Source organism: Pseudorca crassidens, chromosome 6 (assembly GCF_039906515.1).
Source record: "Pseudorca crassidens isolate mPseCra1 chromosome 6, mPseCra1.hap1, whole genome shotgun sequence".
Taxonomy (NCBI): domain Eukaryota; kingdom Metazoa; phylum Chordata; class Mammalia; order Artiodactyla; family Delphinidae; genus Pseudorca; species Pseudorca crassidens.
The window spans coordinates 16496689-16514225 of record NC_090301.1 but is presented as its reverse complement, the minus strand read 5'-3'; the positions used below and the strand labels follow the sequence as shown (position 1 = coordinate 16514225).

The window sequence follows — 17537 nt, the reverse complement described above, 5'->3', positions numbered from 1 at the left end:
AAAATATAAATTCTTTAAATGTTTATTTAATTAATGGAATGTTATAAGCATATTTATAGAGGAAATATTGCTTTTGAAATTATGTTTATATTTTATTTCTTTAACCTAATAACTTATTTCAATTAATAAATAAGGAAAGCTTTTTGCCTGCAAAAGATTATGCCTTTTGACTGTTTATTCAAAAGGACTAAAGAGGAAACTCAGCCAAAACTCCAAGAAAAGCCTATACTTAGGCTTTTTTTTTTCTGAATTACAATACTACTTGAGTCCCAACGTAAATCAGTAAAACCTTATTAAAATCAATTGAACGTAAGTAAATTCCCTATATAAAGAAATAAAGTGAGGTTCATAAACATGCTTTAGTTAGAACTGGCATTATTTGGACATAGAATGTTTAAAACCAATGAAAAATTCATATAAAATAAATGCTAACTCAGGAGTCTATGCACAAACCTACATCATACAACTTTAAAATATATTAAGCAGCCCTCTTTTACTTAGTTATATGTGGAATTACTTTTTCTTAGATCATGCCTATATCTGCACAAATAAACTGGCTGAAATTCAGGCCAACAATGAGTTATTTGAAGTAGGGAGGTGAAAAGAAATTCAGTTAGTAACGGATCATTTGACTCAAACTGACATTTAAAGTATATCGGTTGGACCATTTGGCTTTTTTCTTATTCAATTCTATGTGTATGCACCCCAGGTTTTCTTTTGATGGGGCAGTCAGAGAAGAAGTTAAAAATTAGGCGTTAAAATGCAGAGAATGGTAGTCCCATGCCATTTATTATTTAAATTTGTGACTCTATTAACACAGCCTTTTAAGAAGAACATCCTTAAACATCTCTAGCTGGATTGGAAACTGAGTCATCCCAGTTTGGGATAAATCTTTCTTCTATAGAGAATATTTGTACCTGATAAATATAGGATTTATCTCCTGAGACTTGATACTCCACTCTGACATTCGGGATTAACGTGTGGGTTACGATATATGGCCTGACTTTTAAGTCTCTATCTCTTGCAGCTCTGAATTAAAACAAATTTGAACCCAAACATGCACAGGTGATTATGAGAGGTATTCCAACATGCATTAACTTTAAGAGTGAGGTCCCATTGCAGAAGCTTTAACCTGCCTATTTATATTACATAGACACCTCTCAGAGGTAATTGGTCATCGGCAGGAAATTAATCAAGTCTGTTCCATTAAATGGTCAGTTTACTGCAGCTCAGTAAAGCTGGGGGCGGGGAGCGGAATGAATTGGGAGATTGGGACTGACATGTATACACTATCGATACTATGTATAAAGTAGATAACTAAGGAGAACTTACTGTACAGCACAGGGAACTCTACTCAGTGCTCTGTGGTGACCTAAATGGGAAAGCAATCCAAAAAAGAGGGGATATATGTATACGTATAGCAGATTCATTCTGCTGTACAGTAGAAACTAACATAACACTGTAAAGCAACTATACTCCAATAAAAATTTAAAAAAAAACAAAACTGGGCCGCATATCCTCCACGTGTCTCCTTATGTTCTCATCTGAAACGTTTATAGTTTTCAATCAGATCATTATCATTTAAAACACTTCGATAAATACCCAGTTGTGCCCATACCGCTTAGCAGGCCACCCTGGTTAAGTGACTCCAAGAACTAAAGTTACAATGCAGAAATCGCCGCGCAGGTAGAATCCAAGGCAAAGAGGAAATTCAGGATGCGCAGGGTCTTGCCATTTACAGTTTTCTTTAACAATACAGTTATCGTGCCACTTTGCAATATGTGTTTATGTGTTATCGCTATCCATCTACTTATAAACTTGGGTACTTGTTTTAAAACCTGACTTCGATTAAAAATAAAACTAGGCGGCTTTAAAGCTCCTCAAGGCTGCTGAGGCTGGAAGGGTCTGTGGTTTAGAAGCTTCCTCTTGCTGTATTCTGATTGAATCTGCTCAGCTCTCTGTTTTTTCCGTGTCCACCTACACACAGCTGTCCATCTCCCGGCAACCTCTTTGCTGTCAGTCAAGTGACAGCCTTGGATGGAAGCTTTGTGTGCCAAGGCATCCTGAGGCCCAGCACCACATTTAGGTAGAAAAGGAGGGGGGCACATAACTAATTCTTCAAAAGCTGGTGATGAGAGCCTACCAGAGGGAGGGTTTGATCTACAGTCCTTCAGAGACTGCTTTCTCAAACACAGGCAAAAATGCAAACACATACATATACCAAACTCCCACATCTGTAGCCCAGCAATGTGATGTAATAATCACCCTGGGAAGGCAAGCATTCCAAGACTTGTTGATGCAAAGAATAAAGCTCCCTTGCTGCATCTTTTTGGGGACTGGTGCCCAAGAATTGTCCTAGTTTCTCTCCTAGTTTGAGTGATCAGAGGTTCTAGCTTCCCCTTTCTCGGATTGATTGATCCTTAGCTGACCTGTAAGTACTGATATCTCTTCATAAAATTACTTGGGAACATTTGTTTTTGCTAATTGGAAAGTAGCTGGAGGAATGTTATGCTTGAGACTTTGCACGGATTGCATCTTGTATAATGTAACGTCTTAATATCGGAAGGAGGTTGCATTCTACAATAGGAAGCCCCGCTATTGAGATGTTTCTATTTGTACAGTAGATTACTTCTCTGAAAAGTCAGATAGGTCATTAGCACAAATTAAAATTCCAATCTCTAGAAGGAGAGACTGCATTAAGACGTAAGCCTCATTTTAATTCCTTTGTTTTTATTTTGTGCCATCTGCATTCTGATTATGAGTCTCTAAAGCGGAACATCATATTTCCTGATCTGCTAAAGTTGCAGGATCTTTAAACCAAATGTTCCAAGTTTACTCTAAAATCACTAGGAGCCCTGATATTCTCTAAAAAGAAACGGATTAATTTTTGCCTTGTCACAGGAAATAAAATATATTTGCCTCTGTTTCGATTAAGATACATACCACCTAAAATATTTAATATATTATAACATGGTAATACATTATAGCTTACTTTTTTGTAGTAGCTGTACTCAAGTTTTACTTTTACTATGTTTCTATTTTTTGTTTTCTTGGAGATAAGAAGATATAAAAGTAAAACGCATGAAAGGTATAGATTTGAATATTATAGCTTATCGTCTTGTGTAAATGATCTGTTTTGCTGTGAGTCTGGGAGCACTGTTGCTTATAACATTTGGGTTTCTGGTCTACCAGGCAAAAGGCAAGCAGTAGTTTTTCAGGGGCAAGAGTGTAACCAATAAACCTGAGCAAATAACTTTATAACCCTGGAGCTTACTTGGGATGTTAACACAGATGGTTGGCAAATCCATGGGGAATGTTGAGCAAATGTTTGATTCACCAATGCCTTAAACCTGTTGAGTGCAAAGCTAATAATTACCACGGAAATAATTTTGTGATTCTTTTTTTCTAAACACAGCGAATCTTCAAAAACAGTGCTTCTTTCGGTACTTAGTATAAAAAAATAGAACAAATCTAAATGTAAAGAATTCTGGAAAAATATACACACATGAAACTAAGAGTTGCAAAGATAGAAAAGCCTTAAACTTTTAGAATTAAAGCCATATTATTGATTATTCTCAGTTTACACAGATCCTTCTTCAAAGATAATTTACCTATTTATAATTCTGTAATATGTTTTGCTCTTCATGTTCTGATGAAATTCACATGCATAATTCAAATCTAATATCACTTAGAGTTCAACATTTTTGCCAATTGATTAATTTTCAAACTGATGAAATTGGTGAGAACAAATGAAGTAGTACTCGGAATTAATATTTTAAAGCTCTTGGAAACCCCCAATAAATTACACTTGGTTGTGGATAGAAATGGGCTTTCAATAAATTGTCTTCTTGGTAAGATAATGCCAAGAATAATATTGGTCTTTAGAATTCAATTTGGGTCGGTTTGGTGTATTTTAATACAAAGTGTGCTTGGAGATTATCTGTACAAATACGCATACACATAAGAACAAACTCACACAAGCCTAGAAATACTCTTGGCAAGCCACTGAGGTTAATTATCTCTATAAAGAATATGCTTTCGAGTAATACCATCTTGCCTTCTAACTCAGAATAAAAGCAGTTTATATAGGGGAAAGGGAGAAGGATGATTGATTAAAGAAAAAAATAAACCCCTTAAAAATTGGCATCTGTATAAAATTGCCTCTTGTAACTTCAAAATAAGTTATTGATTTTCTCTTTCAAGTCCATATTATTGAATTTCTCCTTAATTCTTTCTTCACCATGGAAAACATACATTTTTCCATTTATGTTCAGGGTATTTAATTTGGGAAATAACCATAAAAAATGAATTTCAGTAGGTAGTCATATTGTGTGGACAGGTGTTTTCCTTTAGGTATATTCATCAATGAATCAGGTTGTAATTAACCGACGCTATAAAATTGAACTAGCTGATGGTGAAAATTTTCCCCAAAGTTTGGGAGGTTTGCTTCTTTTCTGTGACCACATAGGATTTGCATTGACTTTCTTTATGGGGCCCATTAATTATAGCCATTTGGGGAATAAATGCAGATTTTTCATACAATTACTTGCTTGCTGCCAAACCAAAATGGATGGCCTTGGGTTACACCGTATTGGACAAATGTGCCCATTTCCGTAAACAGAGTATCTAACTACATTCCCCATTGTCTCTGCAGTCCACTTTTGATTTCAGGAGCTTGAAGCCTGTCCCCCAAAGCCACCAGCATTAGCTTCTTTTTTTAGCTGATTATTTGCCTGCCCCCAACACAGAGAGAAATAAAACGCAAAACAAACACAAATGGCTTAGCTACTTGTTAGCAAGTGTGCTTAAAGTTAGATGGTTTAGAAGATTCAAATTCGTGATTAAAATGAGGTTCAGAGAAACTAATGCTTTTTCATTTTTTTCCCTGTTCTCACTTTTTGTCAGGAATCAAAGAAAATTTAAAATTGTCTGAACTTTAAAAAATACTGTCAGAATTAAGCATTGTATAAAAACCTATTTCTCCATGGATGTGACATAATAGACTCATAGAAAGATTTAACGGTGAAAGGTTTGACCATTTGAGAGTAAGCTTGACTGCCCGTGACATGCGATTTGTAACTTTATCGAGACCCAAACTCAAATTGTGCATCTATGGCTAAAGCAGGAGAGAGAATCATTTAGTTAAAAGACCCTAACTGTCCATCTGATATTCAACCTCATCTCAGCTCTCATGTTTTCTGTTCTTCTTCTCACACACAGTAACTCTCTTTACATTTATCACATTCTAGGAGGGAAATGTATGCCCTAGTGAGAGCCTCAGTTTCTTCATCTGTAGAATGGGACTAATAATAGTGCCCACTTCAGGATTGTTATAGGAATTCAGTGAGATACTCTATATTCAGCCATAGACATAGTGCCTGGCACAAAATAATGGTTTGTTGTTAACATTATTGTACCTTAATTTGGTGAGGTGCTAGATAACTGCAGTAAATCATTTTTTTAAAATTGGACCATACATTTTTATTACTTAATGTAATTGTCTGAAAGATGTTTTTAAAGAGCCTCACAAGTACTTTTTCACCAAAAATTTACTGTTTCCATTTGTTATTGGTCTTAAATTCAGAGGTAGACGCACTGTTAGTCCATGGGAATTGTCTTCTTCCTGTGTACCATCTCTTGCAGAGATTAATCTGTTTTTATATGTAGATATCTTACATGGTGACCACACACACACACACACAAACTGCTTCTTTGCTTGGCTATCACAAAGTGTGAGTCTTGATTTCTTTCCTATACCTGAAATTTACATAGAAGTAAAGATATCAGTCAAAATTTCTTTCTCCCAAACACAGATGACAAAATCTGAACTAATGGAATGTAGATACTATGTATAACTTAACAAAGCAGAGCATAAAAATCAAACAATTTAACTCAGGGTACTACAAGAGCATGTTACACAGTGAAAGAAACGCCATATTAAGAAAGCAAGAATCTTAGATTCTGGATTGTTTGATATTGGACAAGTAATCACATCTCTTTAAGCCTCCGTTTTCAATCTAGAGCATCTTGATCTAGATGATTGAAAGGATCATCTTCCTTTCAATGCTAAAATAATATAATCCTAGTTCTACCAATTTTCACACTTCTTCCTTGAGGAAGAATAAAGCTTCATATTCAGTCACTTCAAAGTAATTATCTGCTATTCATAAGCAAAGCAAACATCAAATGGTTCATATGCAACTTGATGTTTTTGTATGTAAATCCTAATTTCTGTTAAAATTCTATAAGAACAGTTAAAACCTATTTTGCATTTTATATAAAAAAGCTCTATTTTCTAAAATTACATGTTTAAAAATTCAAACCTATTAAAGAAATATATGAAATGCTCTATATATTTAACTTTTATTATAATGTTAACCTTTATTGTGTTGATGAATGCCAGCTTATGAATTCATAACTCTCACAGTTAGAGGGTCTTCATAAATAAAGCAACCCACTTAGATCTGCGTTTTTCAAATAGCAAGGCAACAAGCAGACCAACAGATGGATGCATTTTTAATTGGTCAATCTATTGCCATCTTTTGGTTAGAAAATTTTCCTGCGGGTGGTAACAAATCTTTTATTGGGAGCAAAAATAAGGACAATCTCAGAATGACAGGTTTCCTAAAAGAATGTATATTTCAATACTTTGATAGCCTATTCAGGTTTTGTAAAGTGATAAATTAAACTAAATTATTGGTGGAAAAACAAATCAAACAAAATAATTTGAGGTTATTGTAAATCTGAGACATGAATAAAATTACCATCAGAATCTAGTTTCTTTCATGTTTACTGATTTTAACTGAATTAAGTAAGCAGCCAGTATGATCTAATTCAATTCAAGGCTGTTTTTGCAATATTGTAAGGAAATAATCTACAATATTAAGCTGCAATTTTTAATTTGCATTATACTGACAAATAACTTTAGAAAAAGATGCCCTTTGTTTTGGAAAAATTGTTATAAAAATGAGAAGATAATATTTATCAAAAGAACCCAGATGCAAAACTGTGAAAGGTTTTCAGAGATTATATTGGGTGGTTCCGAATTTTAAAAGCTGTCTTTTTATAAAAAGAAAAAAACGGTCTATCAGGTTATCTCTTCATATGCACAGAGTAAAGGCAATGGAGAAATGGAGTAATTATTTCCATAATTCAGGCACTTAAAACTTTCTTCTGAAATATCCAAATGATTGATATGATAATTATGACTGAATTAGTCAAATTACTCTTTCACAGTTTGCCTTCTCATTACACTAGTAGATACAATCTAAGTGTGGATGTAACATTTATAAATGCAGAAGACTAAACTCATAGCTTACAGTACCTTTCAAGATTCATTCAATTATATATAATCACTTACTTTTTGGCAACATAGATAGTAACAATTTATCATCCTCTTCTTCAAAAGCACCTATTTAGAACTTTTTTCTCTGGGACACTTTAGCCTGGCTATACAAAAGATTTCAACCTGCAACGCTAGACCATTATAACCATACAACTATTACCAGCATCTGTGGCATATACACACATGAAATAAAGGTAACAATGTAAACATTGGGCTTAGAATTAAATGAATAATGAGTTTAACAATATTTTACCAGGCCATTTAATAGTGTCAAGATATTACATGTTTCTGCAGAGGCTACCAAAAAAAAAAAAAGAGAGAGAGAGAGAATCAGTCCTAAATTAGAAATTCACTGGATTGTTTCTATAGAAAATCTGATGACAATTTGTATATTTTTTTCATTTTAATTGACTACACTTTTACATCTTTATAAGTCAGAAACATACTATAAGTATAGATGGGAGAAAAACAAGTATACAAATTTTCTAAATGATCTACTAGTAAATCCAGGTATAGAAACCAAGAGAGTCTCCTGGAATCTAGTCTCATTATCTTGATGAAAGTTATTTAGAAAACGAGGTGTACCTTTTGCCTTCAGAAAATGAATTAAGAACATAATTGTTGATCATGCCTGGGGAAAAATGCTTTAACATTAATAAAAGAAAGAAGGCAAAAGACCTATTTGGCTTAATTTTCCTTCTTTTTCAATGAGATGAAGAGATAACTTTCAAACTGGAAAGAGGAGGAAAAAAAGATTAAAAATTTAAGCAGTCAAAAATTAGTCTCTACATTAGATGCCAGGCTAATGTGATAACCACGGCAGATACAGTTTCCCCAGGATGAGGGAAAGAAAGAAGAAAGGAGAGAGCAACTTTAAATAACTATAAATCTCCAAGTACAGTTGACCTCTTCCCCAGGAAAATAAAATAACTTACAGGTATGATTGTGGAATAGTGGCTGATAACCTTTAAGACACCGTGAGGATGGATGTAATATGGAAAAAGTGGCAAGCTGCAAATGGTGTCTTGTTATTTGAAAAGTTAAAATGTTGAACTACAGAAATTGTAAACCAGTAAGATCAATAACGAAGTCTGGCAAAATGTCCTAACAGTCCTAACAGACTGTTAAAGATACAGCTTGGGAACGTGTAGAGAAGGAGGAGGTGATCACTAGGCATCAGAATTGTTTCACTGAATTCAAAACATACTTCAATGTCTAGAAGATTTCTGGCCATTGTAGGTGCACAATAAATCGTTACTGACTGCCATTGTTTTCTGGTAGAATAGTTTGTCCAGATAACACCACAGTGCATACTGATTTTAGAAAAACAGTTGATAAAGTCTCTTTAATAATGGACAAGGTGGCTCCGTCTAGTTCAGTACATTTATCAGTGAGTACAATGACATCGAAAGCAAGTTTATCATGTCTTTGACTGGCACACGGGTGAGAAGCCCAGCTAATTCACTGAGAAAGAAGCAGACAAAATTACCTGGTAATAAAGCGCACAAGTAAAATTCTATGGAGGTAAACATAAAGCCTTGGGTTTCAAGTTTTAAAAGATCAATTCTGTAAGTCTGGGATAAAGAAGTTATGACTTCATAACAGTTTATATGAAAAAATATCTATTAGGTTGAGCGGACGAGAAGTTCAACATGTGTCAACAATGGGACAGAGGAGGTGATGAAACAAATGCAGTCTTAGGCTGTGTCGGGTAGAAGAGATGGAATAGTCTTACTGTTTCTACACAGTGTGCACCACATCTGGAGTTGGATGTCCTCTTCTGGATCTCTCATTTTTACAGGGACATTGACAAATGACAAAAGTCTGGGGGAGGGCAACAAGGATGGTTGAGCCTCGAGGCCATGACTTATGAGAAATTGTTGAGGGGAGTGGGTAATGTTTAACAAAGAATCTTAGCTTAGCAGACCATGACAGCTGTCTTCAAGTAAATGGAGGGCTGTCATGTGGATGAGAAGCACCCTTACTCTACTTTTTTTCCAAGGGCAGAACTAAGATTAGTGGGTAGCTTTTATGAAGGAAGCAGATTTCTTGCCAATGTAAGGAAAAGCATTGTTGTAATTTGAGTTCTTCTCTATCTTATATTCTGTAAAGTAGGGGCCCCAGGGAGAGACTCAAGCAGAGCCTGGTTAGCCATCCATCAGCATTGCTTTAAGAGGGAATTCCTGTATTGATGGGAAAACCGAATTCTTTAACCTCTAAGAGTATTTATGAAATGATGGCTAAAACAAGAAAATTGCTAGGCAATCCAGAAAGAATTAGGTATGGAAATTCTGCATAGATTCCAGCTATTGTAAACATCTGTAAGGATTAAGAAGGAAGTATTGATCAGAGGGGAGGTTTAGAAGAGAAATCTATCATCTAGGACAGTGTTGTCCATACAAATATAATATGGAACATATATGTGAGTCACATATGTAATTTTAAATGTTTTAGTAACCATTTTATAAAATAAAAAAGCTAATAATATATTTTATTTGACCCCATATATCTGAAATATCACCATTTCAATATACAATCCAAATTAAAAAATTTATTGAGATAATTTACACTCTTTTTTTCATATTAAGTCTTTGAAGACCTTTGTGTATATTACAGTTACTTACGGCCCATCTCAATTTCAACTCATCTCGTTTCAAGGGCTCAAAACCCACATGTGGCGAGTGGGAGCTTAAATTCCTAAGCATGGCTAGTTAAAATAAAAGAAGATTTTAGTAAAATCAGGAAGAACTGTACAGGTTACCAAGACACTCCAAAGACACAGCCAAAATAAAGAGGGTAAAGCTGCGGAATGTTTTCTTCTGGTAACCACGGTAGTGATAAGGGCCAGGAATACAGGTGGAGTTTGACCAAACAGCCGAGAATCCATCTGAGGCTGAACTGCACCTGCCCCACTCCTGGTTGCTCTGGCAACCAGACTCCCTCCCCACGCTAATGACATTATAATGAGAACATCCACATGCAAATGAATTAAGCAGTAATTACAGGCAGATCCTCACTTGTTCTACTAGCTCCACTTACGGTGGGGGTGGTGGTGGTGGTTGAGAGAGGACTTGGGCAGAGTTTGATACTGAACAGAGGAGATAGCAGAAGGAAAGGATCTGAGTTATGAAATCAAATGGTGTCTGGAGCCTGTACACCAGGCAATAAAGGCACGTAGTTACAGATCCACATTTCCCGTTTTCCCTGCTGTTACCATCACTCGGGGAGAGAGAGACCACCCAGGGGAAAGAGGCAAAGAACAGGGAGACAGCAGCAACTTCACAAGGAAGGCCAGGTTTAGGGAGAAATGCTAACACCTCCCCCGACCCCTCACCAATTTCAAAATAAATTGCTTATGAACTGTTCCACCTCTCAACCCACCCATGGGGAGCTACAGTGAAAAACGTTGAAACTCTGGGAAGAGATAAAAAGAAGGAAGCCTGTCCTTTATTCTCCGGTCTGGTTTGCTCTTAATTGCTTTTTACAGTTTCCCCAAGTAGATCAGAGCCATGTATTAATTAACAGTGAACATGTTGAATGCTGAACTTCAGAAACTTGATAACCCTGGCAACAAGGAGAGCTTGGCTGATGTGGGAACAGTGAATATACTGAGGCTTTGCATCTTGTAGGAACTTTTAGGTTTCCAGAATCTTTTAAGGTCTCTTGGGGAAAAAAAAAAAAAAAAAAATATATATATATATATATATATATATATACACACACACATAAAGAAAAATCTGCTTGCTATTTTCAGAAAATATCCAGCAACTTATTAAACAATTAGATGTGTATTAAAGGGTGTATCACTTTGACCACCACACCAATAAGAATAACATTATTAGCAGTATACATCAGTAATAGCCTGCAAATGTGGGTTTATAAAGGAATAATAGAGCACTCTTCTCTTTCTTTTGGAATAATAGAGAATATTATAGTGCTTACTACATGCTTATAGAGTTACACAGCAACTCTATAAGGTAAGCTTTCTTGTTAGCCCATTTTACAGATGAGGAAATAAAGTAACTTGCCTAAGCTCAGAAGTGGCAGAGACAAGAACTGATTCAGTTAGCCTGGCTCCAGAATTCTCTGATATGTTACAAAATGTCTAGGATAGAATCTTCAAAAAGATAAACGGTTTTTGTTAATGGTTAATTTTTATTGACAGCAAAATAATCAACTATTTTGCTGTCTATTCGATAGAGCTACTAATCTAGTGTAATTGTTTATTTAGTTATCATATTTAGAGCAAAATATGGAATAAAGGATAGACCAGTCTGGCAGAAAGGAAAGTTCACACAGAGCGTGAAAGGAAGGTGGTGGTAAGGGCTGACCTGTGAAGGAATGTTAAGACAAAGAGGCTCCAGAAAGTTGCCATTGAAAATCGCTGATGTGGGAGAAACAGTATTAGCAGTATTTAGCAGTAGAGTGTCAGGGTAGGAGGGAAAAGAGTCTTGAGCTACTGAGAGCCGTGAAACTATTATTTTTTTTTACCCAAGTGCTTGCATGCAAATACTGCAGTAATAGGAATGAAGAAAATAATCAATGAACAGAAATTTCCAAGGAAAAAACCCAAGTGAAACTCTGGATATTGAATGGAGTGGGAAACCTGAGGAAAACAGAAAAGAAGAGGAACAGCTCAGGATTAAATTCAGGACCTCCTGTCAAAGTGAGTAGGTGACAGAAATAGGGATGTTTCAGTGGCAATTAGATTAGGGAAGACTTTCAGCTTGGACTTTTTTGATAGTTTGAGCCAGATAATTCTTTGTTATGGGGGCTGTCTTTTGGACCCCAGGATGTTCAGCATTACCCTTGGCCTCTACCCACTAGATGCCAGTAGCAGCTCTTCCCGGTGTGACAATGTCTCCAGATATTGCAAAATGTCCCCAGGAGGTGGGGGGACGGGCAGCGGCAAAATCACCCTCCACTGAGAACCACTGGCTGAGGGAAATAGAGTGTGAGTTTAGCAGGCTTTGAGGCAGTAGTGGGACGATCCGGTGAAAATATCCAGGAGACCTGGGAAGCGCATAATTGAAATTCCAGAGAGAGATAAGAGCTCAGTATGAAGATTTTGTATTATCTCCCAAAGAAGCAATAGTGGATGATACTTCTGGTGATGATTTAGAGCAACAACAACAAACAAACAAAAACCCCACGAGCTCTGGAGTAAGCAGAACTTGAAAGAGGGAAAAACACCAATGAAGGGAACAGAGGCAGGATCCTGAGGTGAGGAAAAGGAAGCTAGGTTGGGTGATGTGAGCACCTCTATGGATGGAGCTGGGTGGAGGAAGCGCTGGGCCATAGTGCCAGGAGTGGCTGAGCTGCCACTGCGAAAGTTGCTGTTGGTTAGGATGATGAATAGGTCTCCATGTGTGCGTGTATGAGTGTGTGTGTATGTGTGTGTGTGTGTGTGTGTGTGTGTCGGAGGGGGTTGATGGTGGTGGTTGTGCAGAAATTAGATTTCATAAAGTTAAGGAATGAGTAGGTGGTGATGAAGAGATGATAGCAATGAGTCTGGATTATTTTTTGAAGAACTCTGGCACTGACGGCTACAGGAGAACTAGGGCACCTTGGAAAATGGCAAGGATGAAAGAATTTTCTTTTTAGGATATGAAATAATAGAGAAAGTTTTCAGGCAGGCAGCCAGGAGCTATCAAAAGACAACAGAGGGGCCAGGGAATTGCAGAAAGATCATGGGCCCCGGTTTGATCCTTCAAGCAAGAAGGCAGAACTTCTGGGATGAACATCCCTCTATAAACTCCCAAGAAACTAGAAACTCTTCCTAGAAACTCCCAAGAGCAAGAGGTAGAACAGAAAACAAAGCTGCAAATTTACTTCTTGGTGAAACTGGGAAATCAACTCCAAAGTATTTACTTTGGAAGAGAAAGGGGCTTTTCACCATATGCCTTTCATACTTTTTGATGTTTGACTCATATAAATGTATTATTAGTTTTTGCAAAAAATTAAATACTTTTGCTTAAAGAAAGGCAAGAGCTGGAAAATAAAAAATGCTTTTGTGGTTTTCTCTCAAAGAGAGAATTCTAGAATGGCATCGTGCATGGTTTTAAAGACCCATTATCTGTGGGTGTGGGGCTATACAAAATTGGTCTTTTGCTAACTGTCTCAGTTGTTTGGATGTTGAAGTTAAACAAACATAGTGTCATAAGTAAGTGTGCTGAAGGGGAGTATCTTACATAATTGGTAAGAAAAGTAGATTTTAAGTTTTTGGAATCATCTATTTTTTTTAGTTTGTTCAAAGTATAATCCCAAGTCCCCTAGAAGAAAGACTTTTTAACAACTGAAGTCTCTCATTATGGAAATTTACCTTCCATTTTTATCAACATTTTCATCTATCTATGCATTTGGAGCTAACTAGAATTAGAGGTGTTTACTACATACAAAAATTTCAGATTGTTTTAATTCAGTTTAAATTATTCTAAAAGTACACACACTCACTGAAACTTTTAAAATAGTGTATGTGCAAGAAAATCTCCCCATTCATCACTGTAGTCGCTTACCCTCAGCAAATCTAATGTAGGCATTAATAATGCATCCTTTTTGGCAAACGTGAACATTATATAAAATTCAGGAATGTAAGTATTGACTACAACATGCTGAACTTGGTTTCATTTAATTGATTTTAAGGGCCTTTATTTCATGAGTCATGGAATAATACCTTGAGGATTTTAGAAATTTTAATCATAAAGCTTTATTATGTTTTATCTATAACCTTCTTTCCTACTCCTTTTCAGCTGCTCTGTGGAAAAGTACTTATTGAAAATGATTTACTGAAAAAGATTATTTGTGCAATGCATACTAAAATACTCTGCGTAAAGCACTTCATTTGAATGAAGAAATATTTTACATTACAACTGACGTTAGAGGATCATAATTACACACGTGAAAAGTCTTCTCGGTGTTCTTCTTTTATCTACTTCCAAAAGAACACGTGTATTTCATATATATTCTAACATTCGCACGTATTTTTTTGAGTGCCAGCCAGTATGTGAAGTGCTAAGACTGCTGTAGGGAGCAAGTAACAAAGTCCCTGTCCTCTTAGAGGCCACTTCTAGTCGGGGAGAGGGACAATAAAGCAAGTAAGCAAATCACATCATGCAATGAGTGATAAAGGTGATGGCAGTGACATGGACATATACACACTACCAAATGTAAAATAGCTAGTGGGAAGTAGCCGCATGGCACAGGGAGATCAGCTCGGTGCTTTGTGACCACCTAGAGGGGTGGGATTGGGGGGGGGGGTGGGAGGGAGATGTAAGAGGGAGGAGATATGGGGATATATGTATATGTATAGCTGATTCACTTTGTTATACAGCAGAAACTAACCCACCATTGTAAAGCAATTTTACTCCAATAAAGATGTTAAAAAAAAAAAAGGTGATGGCAGCTGAAGGTGGAGGCACATTGCAGCTACAGGAGTGAAATGTCAGAGAAGGCCGCTCAGATGAGGTCGTATATTCACATATGGACTGTGTTCTCTGGTGTGCCCACAGTGTTTACATACGCAATGTATAAATTACATTTTCATACATATCTTTATGCTGAGTTAAACACTCACTTATCCAAGTTAGAGTGTCAGTCTCCAAGTGCCTGATCAAAAAGGAAGAGATATTTAAAATGTCAATTAATGTATCAATATTTTAGCGTAATCTCTTACTTGCATTGCATCTGGTTATTTAAATTATAGTTTAATTCTAACAAGAAAACATTGTTTATAGGAAACATATAATGAATAAATTCTTTTGTCCTTAGGTTTGTATTTTTTTTGACTTGGATTTTAAGAACTGGGTTATAGATGGTATTTTTATTGTATCTTGAATAACATCAATTTACTCTTAATACTTAGTAATAACCATGTGCCTCATTTTGCCTTGTTACTTTTCCCAACCTACATTTTGGTCCACAATTTATAAATGAGAACCAAATCAGAATTTCCTCACAAACAGAGTAAGAACTTGTCATTTCCACCAGGTAGTCTCTCCCATTAGTATCCATGATAAATATGAAATATTTTTATTGCATCAATGCCTCCAAATAAAAGTTGTTTCAGGATGCAATACAATATTAACAGTGTACCAACTTCTGGAACTCAAGCAAGAGAATATATTCAGGAATGGATACAATAACTTGACCACAATATAAGTTAACTCTTTGTGTTAACAAAGAGTGTGTGTGGAAAATGTTAGAAGAAACAAGAATAATAATAACCTAGGAAGAAAGTAATTAATATGGGTATATTCAAAGGATGTGGGAATAGTGATGAAAACACTGTACTATGGGGTTTTCCCAGATAAACTTGAAGTGCCGACTTCAGGATATGGTTGGTAATTTCATAGGGTTGTTTCCAAATACAACAGTGCATTCAGTCAGCAAGAGTCCCAATTATTTTGCACTCAGACAAGTTATTGTCTTAGAGAACTGTCCTTTATTCGTAGTTTTATGTATTCCTATGATTTAGTAACAACTACACCTGGATGCACCTGCAAATGGGCTATTTATACTATGGTATATACAAGCCTAGAACATGAAGTGTGGGCACAATTTTTAGGGTTTGAACCTGTAAAATTATTCTGAACAAGCACAGAACTTTCAGGTTACTAATATCCTCAATTCAAGTGACAAAATCAAACTGCTTAGCTTTCTATTTCTTTGATATGGTCCAAGTCAATAATTTCAAACCTTGTTTTATTTTCACTCTGCACATTGTCTTCAGTTTTCTTATACAGTCTTCGGAAATACTGAAAACAAAAACAGAAGCAAAACCTTTTCAAACCAACTGATTAGTCATCAAGCAACCAGTAAGTGTTTAATATGGAATTAGGCCCTGTGAGGACCAAAGGGGCACCACTACCCGTGGCCTCTGCACTTGGAGAGCTTGTAATTTTGTTGGAAGATGAGATAAAAACAAATAGTTTAAGAAGTTAAAACAAGAGAATATAATATAAATTTAATTATAACACATTATAATGTCAAATGTGTGTGTCTTCATGCCATTTCATACTTTGAAATTAAACGAAAAACACTTGGGTGTGAGGACAGGTTGTCATCATACTGTGACTGGAGACATAGCTTGTTTGTTTTTCTTGCTCGTCTTAACCCAATTCCATATTTTGTATAGTTGAGATAATTACTTTAAAGTAAGATCTGTAAGGAAAACTGAAAGCAGTGGAAGCGAGTCTGGGCCTAATCTCTGTGTCTCTGAGCAGCTGTCCCCATGAGTCCTTCTGAGCACCCATGTGTCCTTGCCTGGCCCATGTTGTCCTGGCCTTCTTGGAACAGCATGGTCATGCTAATCCAGTTTATGAGAGATCCAGCAACATCTGGTGGCGCTGGCATCCTTGTTCAGCTCTGATTGTCTCTCCCTGTCACCACATGAATTGTCCTGAGTGGTTGTTGAGGTGTGCGATAATAAAGCCTGCATTAGCAAACGTTGGTGTGGGGTGGGCAGAGGCATTCCTGGGCCTCCCCATGCAGTACAGCAAGAAAGGGGAGGTGGCAGGATGCACAAAAGTGCTGATGCCAGAAGGCCTGACACGCTGCAGGCGGTACGTGACATCTAGTGGCTTTGGCTGATCTTGGGTGTGATGTGTGTCAGAGTCATGATGGATGACTTACAGCTCTTTCCCATTAAATCATATCGGTAAGAAATCCCCTCTTCCTCAAATGTCTTTTTGTTCCCCCACCCCTGAGCTGCAGATGGTGTCTACCCACGCATCCCCATTGTGGGAGGCCTACAGAGGACCTGCCATTCTTCTGGACATCCTGCTCACGGTTGAACTGCTAGCATTCAATTAAGACTCAAAATTATGGCTTTGGGCAGTTTAACCTCTTTTATCACAGAGTAATGGTAGTTTCTGTGGCCATTTGGGAATTTCCAGACTTCCCACTTATTTATTTCATTAAGATCTGAAAGGAGAGAATCAGTGGATAAAATAAAGGCAATGGTTTTTATCTACTCACTGCAGAATGAAACTCTTCTTTACAAAGAAAAAAATACTCTCTCTGTGAATAAACCCATTTGTATACATACATAAATGTATGTATACACCACCATATGAAGTGATCTCTCAATTGCAAAATTCAGCCTAGGAATACTCGTATTAGGTGCAAAGGTTAAACATACATGAATTGATAGTAGGCCAAAGTAATAGCTTCTTCTTTCTTTTTCCCTTTAGCT

General features: G+C 36.5%; 1 long non-coding RNA gene across 5 annotated transcripts in view; it reads left to right on the top strand.

The window, feature by feature from the left end:
* The first annotated feature begins 2282 nt into the window (after nucleotides 1-2282).
* LOC137225756 (uncharacterized) overlaps nucleotides 2283-17537 on the top strand; it is a 123256-nt gene continuing 108001 nt past the window's right edge. For all 5 annotated transcript variants that reach the window (XR_010944013.1, XR_010944015.1, XR_010944014.1 and 2 more), the window contains exon 1: nucleotides 2283-2431. This is a non-coding gene — a long non-coding RNA (uncharacterized lncRNA). The remainder of the gene's footprint in view (nucleotides 2432-17537) is intronic.